This window comes from Zosterops lateralis, assembly GCF_965231275.1.
Source record: "Zosterops lateralis genome assembly, chromosome: 1".
Classification (NCBI taxonomy): Eukaryota; Metazoa; Chordata; class Aves; order Passeriformes; family Zosteropidae; genus Zosterops; species Zosterops lateralis.
The window spans coordinates 41159722-41176916 of NC_139762.1; positions in this window are offsets into that span (position 1 = coordinate 41159722).

Consider the following 17195-nt stretch of genomic DNA (forward strand, 5'->3'; position numbering starts at 1 on the left):
CAGTGATACAGAAAGACCACAACACTCAGATCTTCACAGCTGATTTTTCTGGGGTGGAGACAAACAGACCAGAAAAAGAGAAAAAAAAAAAAAAAAAAAAAAAAAAAAAAAGAAAAAAAAAAAAAAAAAAAAGTAGTGAGCCCTATGGCAGGAAAATTAAGTTCAAAAGGGAATTCCAAGTGCTGCAGATGATGGCTATGTTACTCCCTGGTCTCTCTGAATTAGCTTTGGTCTTTGTGACCAGGTGATGTGACCAGGACCAGACCTTGCATTAACCAAGCAGTGCCCAAGAACCCCTCTCAACAGCAATGCTCCTCATGCCTTCCATGCAGAGCAAAAGCCACAAAGGCCATGTGTGTGGCACAAACCTGCACTGTCCTGTGCCAAACAGGCAAGGCAAAATCAAGGTGGGGGAAAGGAGAGGAAAAAACCCATTGAATCAAAATGCAAATCATTTATACATCAACATGTTGAAAATCCTGTTGTTAAAAAGAGCAGGCAGCAGACGGAAACCACTTCTCTTTAAAACTGGCAGCGTATCAAAATGTTTTTAAAAATAATCAGAGAGGTGCAAACCACCAAGGGGACCCTGCTGCTTGCAAACTGGAAAGTAGCTTGTATTTCTCAGGGCATGACTGATTTCGACTGCCTTGTGGGTCAGTACACTTCCTACATGAGCCTGAGATACAGATCTCTGCCAATTGCTACAGCCAGCCCCAGCGCCACGGCTACCTGGCTGCAGTGGGCTCTGTCTGCAGACACACACAGCAATCCGGCACCAGCTTTCCACCACACAATGCCCCACAGGCTGGCGGCTCTCCTCCTTCTCAGCAACCAGGAGATGTTCAGGAGATGGATTTTTTTGGCTGTGGATGCTGACCTCAGGACCCCTCACATTTCAGGCAGGGCTGTAGCACTCCAAGGACATGCAGCAGGATGGTGTGGTCCTGCAGCAGGCCCAGAGTGCCAGTCCGTGCTATTTGGGCCAATGGAATTGTTAGCTTTTTCCATGGTGCTTTCTTCCCTAAAAGTTACTTGCAGCAGGAATGTGTCCCTTGTCTGCTTATTATAAAGTGAGGGATGGGCAGAACCACTGTAAAGGTTCAGCCTTGAAAGGTGACCCAGAGCTGGGCCTCAGTTTCACCTCCTGCAGCTATGATTTCATGGTATGTGTTTGCCCCTTCAGTGGTGACCTGTGACACTGGTGAACACTCTATGTTCGGTGGTGACACTGGGGTGGTGACCTGGGTCCTCCCTGGGCTGCTGATCCTCCAGGCTGCTCTGGCACCTCCTGCAGCAGCTCGGGTTCTTCTGCACCCCGCTGACAGGATCCCCCGCTGCCATTCCCGGTGATCAATCACCCAGCAAGGTGGTTCCAGGGGAAGGAGCCAGCTCTTGTTGCAGAGCGGTGCTTTGGCAGACGGCACAGCCAGGGACAGATACTGCCCCAGTTCCCCTTGGTCCAGGCCCACTGTCGAGTGTCTTGTCCTTCCTCCTCAGGTTCCCACCCGCACAGCGAGTAAGGCCTGACAAACAACAGAGGATGCTCTGCTAGGGCTGTCAGAAACAAACAACGCAATTACCCTCTGCCGATTGCTTCAAGTTGCAAACAAAAGATGACAAACAAAACACACAACAGATCCCCCTCCAGGCCCGCAGAGCAATCAAGAGGAGGCTGACAATGGCAGGGCCCCTCCAGCTCTGTGCCAAGGACACTCACCCCCAACAACAAGCACACGCTGCTGCCTCGCAGAGCCCCTGGCCACCCGCCATCCCTTTTGTCTAGCACGTATGGAGCCCATCCTTGTTTGCAGACCGCCCTGCCTATGCCAAAGCTGCATCTACCACCGGCTTCCTTGCCAAGAGTTCAGTACCTCTCCCTGCTGCAATCTCAACCCTCCACTGTCAGTTCCTGCAGCACCACCATCTCCTCCTCCTCCTTCCCGGGGAGCTGGATGTGACAAAAGGGTTAACGTGAGTTACCCAGAAATGAGTCAGCAAGTTCCTTGCCCCGAAGCCGCTGCCTGGTTTCCAGAAATGCTGACTATTTCCAGATCAGCCCAGCATCTGAAGAATAAATGAAAGCGTAATTCTGAGCCTCAAAAGTTGTTGAGCATATAGCCGGTCACAGTGCTTCCCAGGCCAACACCTCAAAGTAGTATATCAGATCACTTTTTATTCAACTGCAATTTGACAACCAAAGCTCTTCAGTTGGGTGCCGTTAGGTCTGTGCAATTAATGTAATTCATTTACCACTGCAATACTGAAAAGTGCAACGCAAACTCCTCTGGTTGCACTTGTTTCAGAGGCTTGCAGTCCCCATCCTTCCTCCCTTCCTTGCCAGCATTTCCTTTTACAAAAAAAGAAGTACAAGGACACAATGTTTTTTACTAAGTAGAAGAGCATTTGTTCTCCTCGCACCTAACTATGAAGATATGATGATCATGGCTTATGGGATTAGGAAGTTAAGGCTGGTCTGGCTGAGTACTGGGGCACTTGTTCAATGGGCTACCCCGGTCTCTCACAGTTTCTAAGCAGCACATGAAGCCCAAAGAAGAGAATATGATCTCTGTCAGCTGTAGCTGCAAGAGAGGCAGGAAACACTGTGAGAACACTTTTTCTCAACATATATCAATGTTTCCACTTCCAGACCAGGAGGAAGTCCTCCACAGAAAGACTTTAAATTGAAGTGTTCAGTCAGTACACAAGATAATCAACATTTTTAGGACTTCAAAGAACACAACTAATGGCCCCTGTGGTAACAGCTTCAGACAAGGGACACTTTATCACTTCATTATGAAGTACTAGGAGCAAATGTTCACATTTCTATGATTTCCCATTAATTTAAGGAGTGTTCTAGAGACAAATGCAATATACTTCCATAATGAACCTAAATTTGGAAATGAGCAGCTTAGACCATAAGAGTCTATATATCACAATCAGTGTCTGCTGACTTTAAGCATTGTCAGCCTGTGCAGATCATCATAAATCTCATCAATGTGTCACCTCCACAAAAGATCAAAAGATTTGTATCCTAAAATCATATCATTTGATGACAAACTCAGGTTCTTGTTTTTTTTTTTGTTTTTTTTTTGGTTTTTTTTTTTTGTTTGTTTTTTTTTTGTTTTTTTTTTTTTGTTTTTTTTTTTAGGACAAAAAGCAAATCAAGCAGATCCACATTCACTCATGCTAATTAAATAGCCCACACAGATGTTTATAACGTGGACAATGTAGGGCTTGAACCTTGGTCTCTGTGATTTATTTTGCCAAATTTATCAATAGCAAAAAGTCAAAACCAACTGGGAAAAAAATTAAGATTCGGTGGGAAAGCGAGTGGGAAGTCAAACAAAAAATCTGAAGCTATTTCAACAATTTCTCTTCATTATGTATATATTTTAATCCAAGGAATATTGATTATTATTTACATGAAAAAAAAGATGGCAACACATAAAGGAAAAAGCATGGTGCTTTTACACAAACACAAATGAATAATTCACCTAAAAGCACTGTATATTTCTGTCCATGATTTCATTGATTTTTTAAATGAGTTCTTTTTGTTGAATTTCCCCCAATTTGTCCATTTCTCCCTGCCTGCTCTCATTCCAAGAACTAGTTTCCTGCATTGTATCTGAGCTCTCATTTAATGTAACCTACCTTGCAGTCATTCAGACTTAAATTCTGTATATTAAAACTGATTTCAAGTGATCATTTTAATTTTGGCTCACCTATTCACATAAATTTAATTTCTCCAGTATTAGGTCCAAACAGTCCCCATTTGCAACTTGTGAGTAATTTTTAATGTACTTTTACCACAAATGAAAAAAAATAAAAACCCACTAGTTTATTCAACCAAATCTCCATTAGTCATCATGAACCATAGAACTAAAAAATATGGTTTTTATTTCATATACTCATTGGGTGTTCAGGGTGAGGGTGGAGGTATGAGTGGGAGAAAAGAGGTTACTGAGGTTAAAAAGAGGAACGAATGACTGTGTACGCCCCTGGTACTTCTGCTGCTTATTCCCTCTTCACTTTGTGTCGTGTGCTGGTAGGCACAGAGCCAGCACTCTTACACAGAGATCAGTTGCTTCTGTAGCAATTTCTTCTGCACATTTTAGCTAATGGATGTGATTATCTATGTGGTTTTATTTCAGCATGTACAAGTCCAAATACAACATTCATTTTGGCATATGTTTGTATTTTCCCACAATATTTATCTAGCATCCTTAGCTATAAAATGGAATGTGTGTTACTAGAGGTTCCCCTAAATTTGTGTTGAGTTTATGCCTAATATACACTCACAAAGGCAACAACACTCAAACGTATGCATATACCTGTGTTTAAAGGATGGATTTTCTCAGTGTTCTCCTCTGAATAATACCAGTGTGGAGAGTGCTGCAGAACTGAGAAATCACAGACTCCAGAGACTTAAAGCCCTGGCCTGCCTGAGCTCTGCACACTCTGAGAACCAGCAAACAAAAGCATGACAATTCAGGACATGCTCAGTCATCCTGGCAGTGCAGTCATCTTCATACAATAAAGTGGTCACTGTTCTCAATGTGCTGCGTGCCTCTGCCACTGTCCCAAAGCCCTGGTCTCACTTTTGCCGAAAATCTCTGGGTAAGATACTCTTTGACCTCCTATGACCTCAGTGTCACCCGCTGAAGATATTCCACTGAAGAATATGATCTAAATGCAGTACTTTCTTCAGAGTCCCTGAATGCAGGGATGTGATGCTGAGCTGCTCCCCTCTAAGAGGCAGATCAGGTGTGGGCTGCAGCTGCCCAAACCAAGGGAGATGCAGGTCAAGGCTCTCTCTCAGCCAGGTCAGCCAGCTTGTGTAGGTTTTATTCCAAGATTATCTCACATTCACAGAACACAATCTCTAACCAGCACTGGCAGGTGTCTCCAGGCACTGTTCTGTTGCCTTAAGTTTTAGGATTCATATTTTCCAGATTCTGTACTGCCTTAGTGTGTGACACTGAACTTCGTATAAAGTGTTAGCAAGTTGTCCTCACAGCTTGGTTAGACGAAACAATTCTTTTCCAGCCTGAGAACCAAGGACACCGTTGGAACTTCAGGCCCAAGTATGAACAATAGCAAATTGAAGAGAGCAAACTGGGAGGATGGGGCTTCATAACCTGAAGCTATAATTGGATAATTAACCCCAAAATGTAAATGGACCAAAACTTACAAAAGTGTGAAAACCCATGCATCCATCTTGGGTCCATCTTGAGTAGAGCAATGGCTGGGCTCTTGTACTGACCAAGGTGTATCCTTTAAAGGCCTTTTAATAAATACCTACTTTATTCCTTTAACTCTGTCTAGCCTCTATTCCAGGTAGCCTCTCTAGGCACCAGTTCCACCCCAAAAGACAAACCCAGCAGTGTGTATGCAGGATCAGTCCAGGGACAGCTCAGCATGCCCAGTGAAACCTGTGGGAGGCGCTGAGCTGGAAGGGCCACCCTCATGGAAATCTCCACCTCTGCTGGAAAGAGAGGGCCTCTTTTCCTCTTCTCTCCTGCCTCATACTTTTCCTGCTCAGCTCTAGTGAATTTTGTTCATTATTTATAATTAGAAAGTGGAAAGCAATTTCTCTCTTCCCTGTTGTTCATACTCTAAAGCAACACCTAAAGAACAGAGAAACAGCTGAAATCCAGGCCATTTCAAAAACTTAACTGCACTCCTAGTCACTACACCTGTCCCTGAATCCCCCCAACGTTTGTGGTTTTGCATCACATTTTCCTATGTTAAAAAAATATATTAAAATTATCTTTTTTGTTGCCAGTTAAAGAACCCACAAACAAATGGGCAAATCTGACTAAGTGCTTAAGCAGAGAAAACAATGGAAATGTGTATGCACCAAAGGCTGTCAACAGTTCCACAGAAAGAATTGGAAAGATAGAAAAAAATTCTTTAAGCTCTTGTAACAACAAAATGTCAAAACCAAACAAATAAGAGACAGAAGTGAGACCTAAGTGTTGACTGTGCCTTGTTAAGAGTTTAGTGAGCAAAGCCATCCCAGCCTTCCCCTGGGGTACCCCAGTCCAGCCCTGCGACAATCTTGCAGTTTCCAGGGATAGCTATTGGGAATGCTTCCTTCTCCCCTCCACCCTTCTTAATTATTTTTAATACAATTTGACTAAAATTCTGTCCTGACATTGAGATACTGGTATTTGTAGTGCCTGGTTTTTTTTGTGGTTTGTTTGTTTTTTTTTTTTTTTTTTTTTTTTTTTTTTTTTTTTTGTTTTTTTTTTTTTTTAATATATTTTTTTACAATCCCCTTTTTATGCTTAACCTAGAATAGTTTATGAATTTCCTGACTTCTGTGGGTTAGATAGGAAACTCAATGTTACTATTTTGGTGTAGAATGCAGACATTTTTGTGGTCATACTTATCATAGCTATGCTAAATTCAACAGGAAACAGCATTTCTCTTTGCCTGCTGGCTCAGGGTACATATTCCATATCTATAGGACAGAAATAACTGATAAACCAGAAATAATTGATAAACTAATGGGAAATTGATGCACAATTTAGACAGAAGGAATTGGGACGTGATATGCTAGTGGTCCAGGTATAGGCCACACCAAGAAAATACAGTGCTGCTTTGCATTCAGGGGTCTGTATGAATTCAGGACCAGCTACAAAGCCTTGGTTACCAAACTGCCCTTGTTTTTATGCTTGAGTAGGAAAGGAGGATTCCAAAGGGAGACCTCCAGGAGCAAGCCTAGAGTTTGCTCACATTTTAAGTATTTTCTTTTCAAATAATTGTCACAGCTAATACCTTCTTTTTGTCATAGTCATTCTAAGACATTGTTACCAGAAATCCACGGGGTTAAGAATCCAATCTAGGGAATCAGAAAATACGTACTTATATATTTGTTCTCGATATGTCCACACAGAACAAAGTTTTGTACGCAGTACCTGTGAGAATGGTGCAGCTTGGAAGACTTCCAATAGCGCTACAGGTCCCTTCTGATCAGGAACCAAGATCAGGAACCTGCACAAGGATACTGAAAAATATCTGTGGTTTGGGTGGATATGAAGTTGTGTCTCAAACTACAACATTTTGAAGGCAATCTGTAGGAAATAGTGCTGCCCACCTTGTGCTGACCCCAGCAAGGCAGTGGCCTTTCCCTGCCTCTTTTAAAAGTAGATGTTTCTTCAAGTTAATCCTCTTAGCATTATGATTAAACTCAAAGACAAACATAATTGGTACAACACCCCTGTAGGTTTATCTTTCTTACTCTGTTCAACCACAGTTCACTCACTCTTCCTCTGATATACTACAGCTGTGAGATCTCAAGAACTGCCTGTGTCTCCTTACTTGGGTAAGTATGAGGGTGGAAAGGGCTGTGGTGGAGTAATGTTCCTCATTCATCCCTTTCCAAACTGAAAGTCCCTTTTCTAAATTTGAAAGTCTTGTTCTGTATGAGAATCTTTGGGAAGCTTGGGACAGCCCTTTTTAGGTTTTATATTGGTTGAAACCTTGGTATCAAGGTTGAAGGGGGTCACATACTTCCTTTGTGATCTCCACCCAAGCCACTTGAAAAAAAAAAAGCGCTGTAAAAACCTGAAGCTCACTTTCTATCAGGCAAGTCTGTATTCATGGCAATAAAAGGCAATACTGAATATGAGCCTCAACAGGGGGGACTGTTAGAAGCAAGGTTTCCATTTGTGCATGGATCTGGCAATGCTTTATGTACTAACAAATTCAAGTTCCCCCACCCTGGCTGCTCCGTCGGCTTTGCCCACCATTCATGTGGCTTCACACAGGGGAGAGAAAAGTATATTAAAAATAGGAAAATGTGACTGTAAAACTCCCAGCCTTGACAGGTGAAATTCAAAGAGTAAAAGCAATCTCCAACATCACATATGTAGGAGCATCTGTGGATGGCAGGGAGCAGGAACTCTGCAGACCTGAGACACTCTGAGAACACGTGGTTTTATTGCAAGGGTCATGGGTAAAAAGGGCCTGGCCTTCAGCCACCAGCCTCGACTGAAGGGATGCCCCAAAGACAGAGGGAGAGAGAGAGAACAGGGTAAGAGGTAAGAGAGGTGGCAGGGATAAGAGAGCGAGGTCCTTGTTACAATACATTATATCCCCTTTTGTGTTGAATATTCTAATTTACAGTGACCAACCGGGCGGGAGATACAAAACCTGCAGACTTTGCATACAGTCTATGAGAACTGCTATATTACCATATCATTCTGTATTCTGAACTCTAAAGGCTACTCTCTTATCTCCCTTTTCCCCTCCTTCCCTGTATACCTTGGTGAGGGCTACACCCTTGGGTCTTTTGGTGTCCCTTTGTTTGCTATCACTCAACCTATCTCCTAGTTAATCACCATCTTCCTGCCTGCCGTGCCTACATCTCAAAGCTAGATTTAATTTCTATTTCACTCACAGGTTTTATATTTTCAGTATCCCTTGCCAGGCAATCATATTTGTAATCTATTCCTGTCCCATCTTTCCCAACACACATACAATTTAATTTTGTAATGACTGTCTTCTGAATATTTTTCCACATTCAATTCCCCTGTTAAAGGAAATCTGGTGTATCCCAGGAGTGTTTCATGTCCTAACCAATTAGTGCAATTTAATAGCCAAACCATGACCACAGTTGAAAGGGCCCTTGGGGAACAGATCCTTCTCTAGAATAGTGACAGATATTGGGCAGCTTAGGTAGCCAGGGCTGGTTGTGTTTGCAATAGTCCGTTACACACCACTGTTTGCTGAGCCATCTGATCCACTTATAAGCCAGATCCTAAAGCACCACTTTGGCCTATTAAACTAGCTACACATCAGTTTTAGTTGGCCTGAATATACTGGCTAGCCCTGCTGCTGGATGAAAAAGTCAGATATTCCTGGTTAGATGCAGAAAAATAGAATAATTCAGGTTGGAAGGGACCTTTATAATCAGCTGGTGATGAGCTGAAATATCTTCAACTAGATAAGGTTACTGAGAGTCCCATGCTACCTGGCCTTGAACACCTCCAGGGATGTGGCATCCACCACCTCTCCAGGCACCCTGTTCCAGTGTTTCACTGCCCTCACCATAAAAAACTTCTTCCTAATATCTAGTCTAAATTGACACTCTTTTAGTTTAAAATTATTGTGCCTTGTCCTATTACACCTGGCCCAGGTAAAAAGTTTCTCTCCCCATCCTTCTTAAAGGTCCTCTATAAATACTGGGAGTCTGGAATGAGGTCTCCCTGGCCCTCTGATCATCTCTGTGGACTCACTTCATCAGGTCCATGTCCTTATGTTGGGAGCCCCAGGGCTGGATGCAATGTTCCAGGTGGGATCTCAGTCAAGTGGAGAGGGCAGAATCCCCTCCCTTGCCTTGCTGGCTATGCTACTTAGAATGCAGCACAGGACATGGTTTGCCTTCTCAACCATGAGCACACACGGCTGGATCATGTCCAGCTCCTCATCCACCAATCCCCCAAGTCCTTCTAAGCAGGGCTGCTCTCTTCATTCTCCAGCCTGTGTTAATACCCAAGCCTGCCAGGTGCAGGATCCTGTACTCAGCCTTGAACCTTGTAAGATTCACATAGGCCTGCTTCTCATGCTTTTTCAGGTCCCTGTGGATGGTACCCTCTCCCTCAGGCATGTCAAAAGCACCACTCACCTTGATGCTGTTGGGCTAACTTGTTGAGGGAGCACTTGATCCCATTGCCTGTGTCATTGATGAAGATATAAAACCACACTGGTTCCAGTACAGATCCCTGAGGGACACCATTTGGACCCACCTATATCCATCTGGACATTGAGATGTTGACTGTTGCCCTCTGGATGAGACCATCCAACCAATTCCTCGTGCACAAAACAGTCCACCCACCAAATCCATCTCTCTCCAATTTAGAGAGAAGGATGTTTTAGGATATCACATCAAAGGCCTTATAACAAACATCCATTAGAAATGTAAGGAGGTTGGGAGAGGCAATTGCTTCAGCAAAGACTAGAAACTCAGAAATACTACTCCATAACTTTCCTCAACCACCTGAGCTGACACATTGTTTATAAGGCAAGGTCATGAAACAGACTGGGAAACTGATCCTACAGAAAAAAAATGCAGCACTGGTTGTATTGGGACCTTATGCAGTCAACTGCACTCCTGCACACAAAGCCATGGGGCATAATTCCAAGCACAGGGATTTGATGTCTCTGCTGCTGAAGGTGTGGGCTGCCTTTACCAACACCACTAGACACTGCAGCAGCTTCACTGTGACTGAAGCAGTGCAAAGTAACCAGAAAATACAGTGATATTTTAAAATCCAGAGCAGAGCCAAGTGGGAAATGTTTAGAAAATACCTGTTATCTCAGGACACTAAACTCTCCATGGAGATCCTCTGCTGGGTTAGTGAACCTTTCTACTCTTTCATCACTCAGAAGTCTTTGTTAATATCTATTACATACAGGTATGTATCCATTAACTGTATATAAATTTAAGAAGATTCTGCTTGCCTTGTTGTGAGGATAAATCTTATTATTAATCTGACTTATCTTTTCCATTTCGCTCTAGTGGTGGCCACTATGGAAAAGTCATTAACTTATGTGTTGGCAATTTTAAGAGATGCCATTTTGTGTCTGAAGAAAGAAATCCATCTGTTCTTTTTGATCCTGAGCTTACCTTTGTTTCTCACATTTCCTGTTTTTATAAATCTGCTTATTAACACTTTCACTATATTGCCCTGCATTCAACACTGTCTCAGTCACACTTCTGCTGAAAGTCTTATTCACACTTTTGTCTTCTCCAGACATAATTATTGTAATTTTCCATCTCCATGGTCTTTTCCAGGAGTTTGCTTTGTCAAAGCACAAGAAGTATCATAAAATAAGAATAATGCTCACTTTGTCTTGTATGGAACAGAAAGAATAAGACGACTGAGAAGCAATGAACACAAATTCTCAGCTTGCATTAAGGACCTGTACCTTCAGCTGCCCAAGGCACAGCAGTGGGCAGTGACACAACCAGGATAAGCAGCGTAGTCCCATTTCTATTTTGAGCTACTCCCTGCAAACAAAATTTTCACTGCTGAGCTCAAACACCCAACTCTTGTTCCTCATTACACAACAGTTTGTGTTGATCAATACACCAACAGCAGTGGATAAGACCTGGTACTGATGAAGTCAAAACAGTTTTGTCCCAGAGACAAACTTTAGATCCTAATCTGCCTTTATGGCTCAGGCCAGAGGTAAGGCATAGTCAGTATCCTGGCCAATACAGCCTGAGGGGATGCAGATCCACATAGGCTGTGTACACTGGGATGCCCCAGGCTATAATGGCACGTTCCTGTCACAGCAGAAGGCAATTCCAAGGCATCACTGCGAGCAAAATGACCAGGAATGGGCCTGTACACTGTCACAGCAAATTGTCATACATCAAATAGATTAGATGTTGATTCCCACTTTTACTCTACTACTCACTGGGTCTTCAAACAATCACAGCTACATGGACAGGACCATACTAAATTTCTGTCTTGCCAGTCAGATCAATTTGCCAGTTGATCCAGCAGTTTAATTTTTCCTGCTGTAGATAAGAACTGCAGAGGGGCATCAGTCAAATCCCTCATTGAAGTAAATGTCATGAGGTCTTTTCACAGCAATGCAGCCAAACTGGCTAAAACCCTGTCTGCACACAGTCCCATACTCTGCAAAAGTTAGTATGAGGTTATTCATCCAGCCTACAAGTTGCAGTATAATATTTATATATATTACTCAGAGTCTCACAGAGTTGCACCTGAATTGACCCCAGGAACACATGTGATTAAATATATCTTCTACAGAAACACTTTGCCTTGGTATAAAAACACCAAGAAATTGAAGTTCTACAACTGCTGTCAGTGGTTTCCACCAATCATTTATTGTCCTCACAATTTAACCAACTAAGCAGCACATCTTATTTCTAGCATGAATTTATTTAGCTTTTCTTTTCAGTCACTGAATCTTTTTATTTGTTTGCTTGTTAGGTTAAAGACTTATATACAGACAACAAAGTAACTCTTGGTTTTTCTTGTGTTAAATAATTGATTTAAAAGTTCTTCACTAGAAGGTGCTTTCTCCAGCCTCCTTTGCATTGTCCCCATGCAGGCAGAAGAATGTCGTACAATATTCTAGTAGGGAGTATGCTTATGCTGTATTTGGAGACAAATTTGCTTCTCAATAATTTCTACCAACCTAAAACTTCCCTTCCTTAAGGCAGGATCTATATAATTCACATGTTTTTAACATATCTGACTTAAACTGACTATTCATATCTTAACTTAAACTGAATGCAAACCTTTGACATATGGACACATACATAACACGCTGTGATATACAGGATTGAAAAAATGAAGTAGTAAGTCCATAATATAGTGTGATCTTAAAAATCACCAGCTAGTTCCCACCAGTTGTACATATCCATATCCTTCCTCCATTCAAATTCAAAGGATGCCAGGATATGTGGTACATTGCTGTAAGTGCTGGCTGTGATTCCTCACAACATGATGGACAAAACCTGATCTAGTGTAGAGCCCACCAGGATGAAGTTACCTTGACCCTTCTTTGAAAAAAAATTAAACCTTGCAGAGTGAGCACAATACTTGTACTAGAAACCCTGTGACTGGATTTACTGCCCTTTGGAATCAGAGTCTAACAAAGATTCATTAGTAGCCTTTGATTAACACAGCTCTCAAAGAAAAACCCTGAAATCAGGTTTATGCTTGTTAGAGAAAACCGTATCAGAAACATGTTTAAACATAAATCAAGATAAGTCAACTTTAGCAACAGAGGACCAAAAGCGTTGGATTACATGATCAAGAGTCCAAAGGTTTTTGTCTGTTTTTTTGTCTCTTAAATTAAGCAAATCACTTACATGACACAGTGTTTTCTCTAGAACAATGTGGCAGCGCTTGTAGAGTAATTTTGTTTCCCCTTTTATTTTTTGCATGTCTTTAGTATAACCATGTGGATTTGCTGGTTTTGCTGTGGTAGTGTCCTGAGGGGGCAGAAAATGCTTGAAGATCACAATTCAGGGGTTTTGCTGGCCATGATTTATCTGGTTTTGGTGCAGAACTAAACAAGTCTAGTGCTCCATTGTTGTCCCCCATGCAGCCCTATTAACACACAGAAACCTGTGACCTGATCTTAGCTATGTTTTTGATGTTTCCAGCTAACAGTGCCACTGAAGAACTTAAAGTTTGCTTTCATTTTTCTCACTCAAGTTAACAACCTGCTCACTTTGCAGTGAAACTGCCTGCCAACACATTCCTGCCACTGGAATGCCAACAGTTCTCCAGCACCTGTCCATTACTTCCCCTATGGGTCAAGACCAGGTATGTTTTACTAGTTTGTTAGCAGTCTCCCAGAGCAGACCATACTCCTGCAGGAATGGGAAACATGGGATAAGCCCCACAGGAGCAAACAATACCAAGGAGGAGCAACCTGTTTGGAGTTTTTAGTGTAACTATACCTACATGAGCAGCATTGAGCTCAGAGCCTAGAGCAAGGTCATAGTTGCATATGGTCAGCTGCACGATGAAGCTACACTTGGGACAACTGAGAGATTGGTTATTAAAAAATGAAAGGTATGTTGTTTATAAACATTATGTAGACTCTGGAGAAGGGTTTTCAGTTAGAAGGAGTAGTAAATGAATCATGTTAGAGATGCACTTAGAGATGCACTATCAGAAATGCATTCAAAGAGCTATTTCTTTGCAGCCTGTGCTGAAACACAAACACAGGCTCCAGAAAGTGCTGTTGCCTAAAGGGATTAAGAGTAGCAAAAAAGTAATTGAAGCTAAAACGTTTTAGGCTGCCTCTTGTTTTGTAGCATCAATATAAAGATGAATGTGCTATCTTACTGGGTACGACTTTAATAATCAGATTTTATTAAACAGATTTTTCTAATAAAGCATAAAATTCTCTATATTAAACATAAAATTTAGTTGTGCTATTTTATTAACTCTTGTCTTAATTAACACCTAAAATTACAGTAATTGGAAATACATTATACATGTAACTATATAGGGTGCTGCCCAATTTTCACTGTTCTTCCCTCTAGTTTTTACTTTTGGCTTTTTCTTACTTTTCTTTTTTAATAAAATCAGTTTGCTGTTCCAAGAAAGGAAATATTTCAGGTCTCCCTTACCAGGAATTTTCTCCATTTACATAAAGCTTTTCTATTTAGTGTCATTATTTCCACTGTGAGCTTATTTCTTCTTGTATTTTGCACAGGGATATCAACAACAGTAAAACCAGTCTGGTGGAAGATGAAAAACTACATCAAAGGATACACCAAGATACAAAACTATACCACCTTTTTTTTTTTTCTCCTTTTAATGGAGCAGCTACACACTACTGAAAGCAATCCACATGTACCTGCAGTGATTCAGACACTTGAAATGCCTAGTTCAAAATGCCGTGAAGTGAAAATGAAAGTAAATGCTTCTGATACCAGGGGACTGTAGCTTAGATAAAATAATTGTAAGAAAAACAAATAAATAAAGAGAAAATGGGAAATATCAACACTAGACTACCTTAAAACCAAGAGACCTCTGCAGAACACAGTGGATGTGTGAGACAGAGCATGGCACACAGCTAAATTTCTGGGGTTTTTTCCCCTGATATTGGTAACATCAACTCAAATCTTCTCTCTCTCACTCTTGCGTTTTTCCTGCCACCCTATTTTTGTTAATGATTAATGAATTTTAAAGCAGTTTCACACAATCAGCAATGTGTTTAAAATTTCCAACTTACATAAGAGTATATTTTAGAATTCTAAGGGGGGAAAATCAAGTATTTCAAGGTCTTTTCCTTCACTTGTGTAGCATCCTGAATTCAGAATTACTCTTGGCTAGGATTTGACAAATTATCTAATTATAACATCTATTTCAACTACCAAAATAGAAGTAATACCATCAATGTCTTAGTCAAAATTGTGTCATTTAAACCATCACTCTGTAGCAAAGATTGTTTCTGAGGAAGAAAGAATTATACAATGAAAAAAATAAATGATATAGCAAATTACTTACATAATTTTGAACATCTCATTGAGGATCTTTGTCTATTCAGTGGAAAAATAGATGTTTCTCCAGTGATGGTGATTTAGATGTTAGGGTAAATTACTCCTTCCACCATCCACCGGGATTTTCTACTGCATCTGTATATTTTTTGTCTAAAGTTAGGTGAGCTGAAGTAAACTTTTAGGGAGTAAAGTAACGCACAGACTGAGGAGAGTTAAGCTTATTCCTGGGGTTTTTGCTAAGCTTCCAGGTAATTTGAGTTTGAATTTAGCCTGTGCTTCAGTTCCACCTGTTCAGTAATGGAAGGTGTTGCTTTGCCTTTCTAGACCTTGACAGGTGTTGTAAAGCTAAGCTGCAGCTCTTATAATGATAAGACTTGATTGGTACCTAGAAAAACTACTCCAGGAGGTACAGGAGAAGAATAAATGATCCCTACCTTGCAAAAACTGGATATATTTGCTGATGTCTTTGTAACTGTGCTTCCCTCTGTATTTTCTCATCTGCTTCTGTGGAAGTTCTCCACTTTCATGAGAGACTTTGTACTGAAGGGTTGGGAAAAATGACACCATCAGGTTGTCACTGGATTATCAAAAGCCAATCTATAACAAGAATTCTATAAAACAATGTACAAGTTCATCAAAACTCTTTAAGGATATTGTTATGTATTATTTGTACAATAACAGCTATGTGTAACAAGTACACATGGGTGAAGAAGAAGCCCAGCTCAGAAAAGATTTCAGCCCAAATGAAATGCTCCACTGTTTCACATAGAGAGAACTGAAGTAAAAAGATGTGACTTGCTCAGAGAAGAAACCTCTGGGAGACCAAGAAAGTGAACCCAGATCTACTGAGCTGGTCCTTGTTGAGTGTTATAACCACAAAGCTCTCCTTCCTCCCCATTTTGTTGCTCACTCTAGTTTCTCTTTTGTTTCTTTGTAAATTTAGCCTTTTCCTCTCTTTTACAAGAAATCATTATTTTAAAAATGTGAGATGTAAGGATCTTTCTCCTCCTCTGATTTAATCCTTCCCTTAACAAACCATATGTATACAAATAACTTTTTCTTCATTACATTCTATACCATAAAAACCCTTTTCTAGGCTTTATATTGGTCTATGCTTCCTGCTTTGTTTTTAGGTTATAAACTAATGTGGTAGCCTGAATCTTCCTGGAGCAGCTTTTCTTCTAGATTAGTCTAAGAAAACCATATGTTAGTGCATAGGGAAATGGCAATTCCCCATGAGAGAAGCAATACCTTAAAAATCATCTACACAGGTGGAGTGTGGAAGAGTTGGAAACCCTTCTTGTTGCAAGACTAGCAATTGGCCATCTTTAATTCAATGATGGTTGTGCACACAAATGACATGTAAAGAATACTAGATAATTTCCTCAGTGTTTGAGGAGCTGACTCTAACTCTTAGTCACACTGCTGAATACTGAGTCACCCAAGGACCACTTCTAGTCAAACAAGATATTATTCACACTGATGGTCACCAATATGAGTAAGGACTTGAAATTTGTACTTGGTGTGTTAATGACTAGAATTAGACTAAGCATGGTTTTACCATACTTTGGGTCCATCCTAAAAAACCTCATGATAAAACTCTTATTTCAAAGGGCTCATTCCTTTTTAATTCTCTTTCAAAATCTGTAGTGGTTAAGTGAAAACATACACAGTCTTAAGAAAAATCCTCCTGGATCATTCCTCAACAACTGCTGTCATAGGTGAACTCCAATCTATATGACAACAGCTGACCAAACAAACCAAGCGTGGTTTGTTTGGGCCTTTTTTGAATTTGCTTTATGCTTGCAGTAAGCTGCTCCCACTGACTGTTTTACTTCTCAAGTCCAGTAGGTAAAAATATATCCTACAGTGCAGAGAAAACTGGACTGTAGATAAGCGTGAGCTAGAAGGAACACTCAAGAGGGAAAATAAAAGAGTTCAGCAGAGCTCATTTCAGCACTGCAGCTACCACATTACTCAATTCAAAGGAGAGTCATGTCAGTGGCACATGCTACAAGCTTTCACAGCCATGTGAAATCAATCATGTGTGCTTCATTGCTTAAACTCCAGCCCAGAGTCTGTCATTGTGAACCAAAGAAATGGAAAAGATCACTGTAAGATCATGACAACAGCTAGCTTATTTCTTTCGGGGTTGGTTAACATGGTCCCTGTGGGAGGA